The sequence below is a fragment of the Arachis ipaensis genome, chromosome B03 (genome assembly GCF_000816755.2).
Source record: "Arachis ipaensis cultivar K30076 chromosome B03, Araip1.1, whole genome shotgun sequence".
In the NCBI taxonomy this organism is placed as follows: domain Eukaryota; kingdom Viridiplantae; phylum Streptophyta; class Magnoliopsida; order Fabales; family Fabaceae; genus Arachis; species Arachis ipaensis.
In genome coordinates, this window is record NC_029787.2 from 134,789,570 (window position 1) to 134,797,360 (window position 7,791).

The 7,791-nt window shown below is 32.6% G+C and overlaps 1 long non-coding RNA gene and 1 pseudogene across 1 annotated transcript; both read right to left on the minus strand.

The window, feature by feature from the left end:
• LOC110269857 lies at positions 1,033 to 1,619 on the minus strand (annotated as a pseudogene).
• Positions 1,865 to 2,593, minus strand: LOC110269858. Its single transcript, XR_002358613.1, has 3 exons — positions 2,520 to 2,593; positions 2,371 to 2,442; positions 1,865 to 1,883 (listed from the first exon to the last, which is right to left on the minus strand). It is a non-coding gene; the product is annotated as an uncharacterized LOC110269858 (long non-coding RNA).

The following is a 7,791-nucleotide window of genomic DNA, read 5'->3' on the forward strand; positions in this document are numbered from 1 at the left end:
TAATAAAAAATATTCTTTTATATAAAATATTTAAATATAAAATTATTTTTATTCTTTTAAAATATATTTTTTAAAATAATTAAAAAATATATATTTTAAAGTTTACTCAAACAAATCTATTGTGCCATGACACCATATCGACACGTGGTGCCGATCTACCATAGGTTGTCTCCACTGCATACGAAAACGTTGTGTTCGCATGGGACCAAACCAAAGTTGGTTTCTTCGACCATGAAATGATCAAAGAGATGTTCTTGAAATCATGTAGTGGAGGATTTGATGTTGTTGAGTTGAATCCATCCATATGTTGTGTGGTATAGGAGGTTAAATATAGAGTGATCAAACCCGGTATGTGGTAATTCTTTTGAAGGATTATTAGGTTTCAAACAAAAAAATTACTCCTTTTTATTTTTAATATTTAAATTTGTGAGACTGATTAGTTTTTTTGTCAATAAATTTTTTTTAAAACATATTTATATGACACGTTAATCACTAATATGTTCTCTATTTAATTTTTATAAATAAAAATAGTTTAAAAATTATTAATATTTTTTAGTTTTACACAATAAATTTAGCTAATGTATTTGAAAAAGAATAATAAAAAATAAAAATAAAAACTAAACGACCAAGATAATTATTCTTAAAAGACAACAAAGACTCCCAATAAAAAAGAATTTATTAATCGTAGTTGATTCTCAATAGATAAATCAATCATTTAATATGCTATATAGGCTTACTCCGTTAATACAACTAGAAAATATTGACAAAGGAGCTAACTAGTCTCATCAAAATAAAGATCATAAATTGAAAAATGTATTTTTTTTAATTGATGACCTCGTTGTCTTTTGAAATAATTGTCAAGAGCCATTTAATTTTTTTTTTCTCTTAAACATGTCAAGGGATGAAAAATAGGCTTTTAACACCATTCTTAGATAGATATCCCTAATTAATTACTTTTGGTTTTCTGGGATTGCTTATTAATTACGTTTATCATATATAACCAAATATGTCATCATAAGGGATCAAGGTCTTATTATATAAATAACAATAGTATTAGAGACACAGTCATATGATGCTGATCTAAATATCCAGCAGACATCATAGAATAGGTTATACAATGTTTACATATCCATTGACATAACAAAAAAAATGCAAATTTTTTTCAGCTTCTTAACCTGTGTTTTGCATGCCAACAGCAATACCCTTCATTGTCAAGATAAGTGTGTCCTCCAAACCAGGAGCATACTCACTTTTTGGGTTGAGTTTCACAAGTTCTGCAGCTGGCTTGCTTGATTCCATGAATTCCTTTGACAAATGTGGCCTTAACTTGACATGGTAGTCGGGGTCGCGGATTCTCTTCAACGTGTAGGCTTGTAACACATTCAGGGTTGTGATGAGTCGCGAAGACGAAGCCTTTGCTTCAAGTAGGGGTCACCTTCAAAAAGATCCCTGTGCCCATCAACCGACAATATACCTTCATTGTGCCTTAAATTTGAGGTGACTTCAAGTGAACGCACAATTTCGTCGACATCTTCAGCACTCGCCACGTCTTCTGATGTGATATCAGGGGATTGGTTCTGTCCCATGGGAAATTCATCATGCTACAGAGAAAGCTTAGCTACAGAGCACAATTTGAGTTATTGATTCTTGCTCAACATTATTATGTAGCACCCTCTATATAGCAAGAGTCCATAGTTCTTGTACAAAAAGCTCCAACTTAAAAATGATACAATAAGAAAAAGCATAGCAGACACAATGAAAAGTTTACTTGTGAGATTTGCAAGTCCAACATCAGTAATCTGTCGGGCGTCCAAATTAAGTGATTTAAGATTTGTCAGTCCTGATAGTCTTTTCAGGCTTCAAATCTTCCAGTTTGTGTAAACCTGTATAAAAGTCGGAACCATATATAATCAACAAATGCATCAAATGGAAATGTACAAGGATAAGAGAAGAGTAAACAAACAAAACTCAAATGACAACATGTTTTTTCAAATAAAAAAAAAGAAAAAAGAAAAACAAATTAATGACTGTATGATAAAGTACATATTGTCAAATATTTTTTACTAACAGCTGGCAACTGAAAAATAGCAAACTTAGTTACAGAACTTCTTGCAGTCAAATCAATAGCACCCTGAAATTAATCAGCAAGAAACCAAAACTAAAAACCTGAACAATAGAACACCTTGATCGAGGATTTTTTTTTTAAAAAGCATAAAGAAAAAGAAAAAAGGTGACAATGCAATAACGACTTATGTACCACCTTGTGGTCATAGAGCATTTGCTCGTGAAGAATACAACCAACAAGTTTATAAACAACACAATAATTTGACCGGGTTTGAATTTTTATTTAATAAGATTTTTTCCATGTACCTGATATATGATGCAGCCCGCTGGAACCAATTTCAGTGTCTGACAACACTAGACTTCTCAAGAGAGTGAGGCCTGAATGAACAAATAACTGTTAATATAAAGTTAATCCAAAGCTACATTTGGTAAACACCACAAATTTAATAGTAAACCTGTCAAATTGGCAAGCCCTTCATCGCCTATTTTGCAGGAATCCAAATTTAAATACTCCAAATTTACTAAACTTGGACCCAGAAAATAAATAAATGAGGATATGAAGGATAACTGGAAAATTCAAAATAAACTAGCAGCGCATGCATGGTGTAAATTAAGGACATGGTCTTTTCTTCACATTCTGAATTTTTGTAACAGTAATTCTGAAATAGCATAAATTCAGAAAATGTATTGTTGAGAAAAATATACTCAGAAGCAGCATGTGGAAAAGACAGTCACCATAACAAAAGGCAGAGAAATTAGAAGCACCTTTCAGATGTACTAAACAGGCATCTGTGATCCTGTTAAATGCCAGACTTAGCCTCTTCAAGGTTTTAAGACCTACAGAAAATTGTAAGCAGACTGTTAAACCATGAATTCATATTTTCATCATTAGAGCTACAAGTACAAACTTGGCAGAGGAAGTCCTCAAGTTTGGTCATTAGAAAACAGAATCAGTCTTACTAGAGAGGTTCTCAAATTCTTCATCAGAAAGACAGCACCTGTTGAGATTTAAAGATTCCAGGGCTGCTAAGGCTGTAGCAGAAACAAAAATATAATTGAATGTCAAGTAAAATTCAGAATTGTCTTTGCATCATCTCTTTTTCAAAAATATTTTCATCATCTCTTTTTATTATGTGGAATAGAAATAGATTGGATAGTTTTGCTCCTAGAATGGCACTTGGAATCCTTACTTATTTGTGCTTTGTATGGAAAGACTTGCTTGCTATATATCTCATAAGGTGGTCAAGGGTGTGTGAAAACCAGTTTCTGTCACTAGGGCTGTGTTTGTTTACAGAGACAGGACACTGAGACACAAAATCGTGTTTGACAAATGACACATGGACAGAGACAATGTGTCCAGAGACACTGAATTAGTGTATTTTGTGTCCATCCTGACAGGAAAGACACAAAGATACTAACAAAGAACACAACTTATTTTTCATTTTTTCTTTCATTATTCTTGTTAATTTTTTATAATTATATTTTTTATTATTATATTTTTCATCTCAAATTCTTTGAATGAAAAAAAAATGAGAATAAATTAGATTTTCATTATTTGTCTGTTAGTGTCTTGTCTTGTCCTGTTCTCAGAAACAAACACAGCCTAGGGGTGGCCCAAAATGTTCTCATTTGATGTTTGCAGATGATCTCTTACTTTTCTGTCAGGCTACAAAGAGTCAGGTCCAAATGGTCATGCATTCTCTTAACATTTTTTTCAAAACATCTGGCATGAAAGTAAATCTTGAAAAGTATAAAACTTTTTGTTCTAAAAATGTGACTGCTCGTAGAAGAGATATTTTTACTAGTGTTTCTTCAATACGTTTTGCTTTGGACTTAGGAAGATATCTTGGAGTTAACCTTAATCATTCCCGTACTAGTAGGGCTTCTTTTCATTCGCTGATTGAAAAGGTGAGGGGAAGATTAGCTAATTGAAAAGGAAGGCTTCTAAATAAAATAGGAAGACTTTGGTTGATCAATTCTGTTGCAGCATCCATTCCTATCTATCATATGCAAGTATTTTTTTTTTCCAAATTGGGTATGCGATAAATTGTCTTCTAAGATGAGACAGTTCCTTTGGAAGGGTCAAGTTGATGGTAGAGGTCTTTCTCTTGTTAATTAGAGGACCGTGGTCACACCAAAGAAATTTGGTGGCCTGGGTGTTAGAGATCCTGCGTGTATTAATATATCTTTACTTGGTAAATTGGTTTGACAACTTTTTCATTGTCAGGACAAGCCTTGGGTTGCTCTTTTGAGGGCAAAGTATCTGAGAAATGAGGGAGTTTTAGATGGCCCTGTCCCTTGCAACGCTTCTCATGTTTGGAAAAGTATCTCAAAGGCCTTTGGTGCTCTTAAGGATGCCTTCTCTTGGTGTGTTGGGTCACTTAATCAATCTTTTTGGTTTGACAATTGGAGTATTGAGGGCCCACTTGCTTAAGATATCTCTTTTGTACATATATCTGACTCTGATTTAACTATTAGAGACGTTTGGAAAGATGGTAAATGAAATTTCCACAATGTTTTCTCTAACATTCCAGAAGCTGTCAAACAGCGTTTGAATGCTTATAATCCGGATTTAAATGCTGGAGAGAGTTCGGGTTGATCGTGGGGTGTGGCATCTTCTAGACTCTACTCAACTTGGAGTGGATATAGTTGGCTAGCCAAAAGAAAGTTTGACTGAAATGAGCGTGATAATTGGTTGTGAGTATGGCGACTGCATATTCTTGAGAAGTACAAGGTCTTGATTTGGCTCAGTCTTCATAACTCTATTCTTACGGTAGAGTTTCGTTTGGGTGGTGGCTTAGCTTTATCTAACACTTGCCATCAGTGTCAGAATGGTTTTGAATCCATTCTTCATTGTCTTCGGAAGTGTCCTAGTGCCAAGGAGGTCTGGAACCTTTTAGGTCTATATTCAGATAACTCGGATTTACGTGATTGGCTCTATAGAGGTACAAGGAATGAAGATGTTTTTCTTTTCTTTTCGACCATCTGGTGGATTTGGAGAAGCAGGAATCATTCTGTGCATAGATAGATTATTATTTTTAGGATAAACCAACAAAAATGTATTCGAATAATTTTGTTGTTAATAAAAATGTACTCGAATTTTGTTATCAACGAAAATATTCTGAAATAATTTAAAAATGTGACAAAAATACTCAACATTAAATATGTATTCTTAAAAAATACTTTAGAGATTAAATTTTGATGCATGATTTTGCAAACATGATTAGAAAAATAAGATACTTTTATTCTTAAAATTTAGTGATTTTTTGCTAAGTGTGTATATATATATATATTGTGATTTTTGTCAACAATCAATAATATTTTTAAAAAATCACAAAAATATATATACTTAGCGAAAAATCACTAAATTTTAAGAATAATAATATCTCATTTTTTTTTATTTATGCTTACAAAAAATTGCATCAAAATTTAATCTCTAAATTATTTTTTAAGAAATACATATTTAATGTTAGATATTTTTATTGCATTTTAAAATTATTTAAAGACATTTATGTGGATAGTAAAATTTGAGTGCATTTTTGTGAAAGAAAAAATTATTTGAATGATATTTGGTAGTTTACCTTTAATTGTAATCCTCTTCATTATTATTGTTAAATATTATATTAATATTATCTTAGCTTGTATGGAATGAATTTCTATGAGGAGAAAAGCTTTTTATCCAATGTAGCCTTTTTTCCGCAAGAAAAGCTACTTGGTCGTGTGTGTAATCAATCTATTGCATGTTTTGGAATGTATGAAGGTTATTGATCATAGCACTAATACAAATACTTAGTCCATTGTTTTCTTCTCTCTCTGCCCAATAGGAAGAAATTAAAGTGAAATTATACTAGCGAAAAATCCACTAAATTTTAAGAATAATATTATCTCATTTTTTTTATTTATGCTTACAAAAAATTGCATCAAAATTTAATTTCTAAATTATTTTTTAAGAAATACATATTTAATGTTAGATATTTTTATTGCATTTTAAAATTATTTGAAGACATTTATGTGGATAGTAAAATTTGAGTGCATTTTTGTGAAAGAAAAAATTATTTGAATGATATTTGGTAGTTTACCTTTAATTGTAATCCTCTTCATTATTATTGTTAAATATTATATTAATATTATCTTAGCTTGTATGGAATGAATTTCTATGAGGAGAAAAGCTTTTTATCCAATGTAGCCTTTTTTCCACAAGAAAAGCTACTTGGTCGTGTGTGTAATCAATCTATTGCATGTTTTGGAATGTATGAAGGTTATTGATCATAGCACTAATACAAATACTTAGTCCATTGTTTTCTTCTCTCTCTCTGCCCAATAGGAAGAAATTAAAGTGAAATTGTTGGTCAGACATATGAAAACAAAGACCAAGACTTCAAAGTTATGTTACAATAGACATAAAGCATCTGAGTAGATAACATGGCGAATTTTTGAGGTCATTAATTTTTTTTTTGGTTAAGTACGATTTTGGTTTTTGAGGTAGGGCTGAAATTTTATTTTATTCTTTGTTTTTTTTTTGTTACAAAATAATCCAAAAAATTTAACTTAATTTTAAAATCGTCCTGGACAAAAATACCCTTCTTCCTTTTTCTAAAATTAACCAAAATCAACCCGAAACAGAACAAAAGTTGAACTGAACCAGAACCCACCACCATTATCATCATAGTCATCATCATCATCTAAAGAAGAACAATGGATAATAAAATCATAAGAAGGAAGAAAAACAACAATGAATAATGAAATCATAAGAAGAAACATCAGAGGCACAGAGGCACAAGCAAATGCAGAAATAGAAGCAGAATGCAGAAGCAGTAAAACAACAACAACAATAAAACAACAACAACTAGAAAAATAACACCAACAACAACAATGGATAATGAAATCAGAATAATAACAAAAGTAAAACCAAAAGCAAAAGCAAAAACAAAAACAGAAGAAGAAGCAAAAGTAGAAACGGCGAGGAGTATCGACGACCGAACTAGGAAGAGGAGCAGAAACGGCGAGCGGCGACGGCAGCGCTAAGCGCGGTCTCCCTCTCCCTTCCGATCTCTCTCTTCTCCCTTTCTCCTCTGTTGCTCTCTGTTTCCCCTTCCGATCTCTTTCTTTTCCCTTGCTCTCTTTCTCCCTCCTCTTCATCCGTGTGTGTGGCGGTTTTCCCTTCCGTTATATATATATATATATATAAGAAGAAAAAAAACAACAACAATGATAATGAAATCATAAGAAGAACAAAAAAACTCGGAACCTACCACCATCACCCCCACTTAGAACTCAGAAAATCAGAACTCAGAAAATTAGAACAAAACTTAGAACTCAAAAAATCATCATCATCATCATCGTCATCATCATCAAAACTCAGAACCCAGAACTCAAAAAAACAAGAACCCAGAACTCAGACAAACAAAAAAAAATCATCATCATCATTATCGTCAAAACTCAGAACCATTAACAAAACTTAAAACTAAAATTCTTCCTCTTTCGTTAACAAAACTCAGAGGCAATTATAATAATCCAAAATTCCCAAATTCATCTTCAATTACAAGAACCAAAAATCCATAAATATAATTACCAAAACAAACGACGAGACGAGGTGCGATAGCGAGGAGGAGGTGCGGCGAGAGGAGGATGAAGGCGAGGTGACGACGTCGGCGAAAATAAGGAGCAGAAGCAGAAACGGCTCGCGGCGCGCGACGTTCTCCCTCACGGTGAAATCCAGCAGCGAGG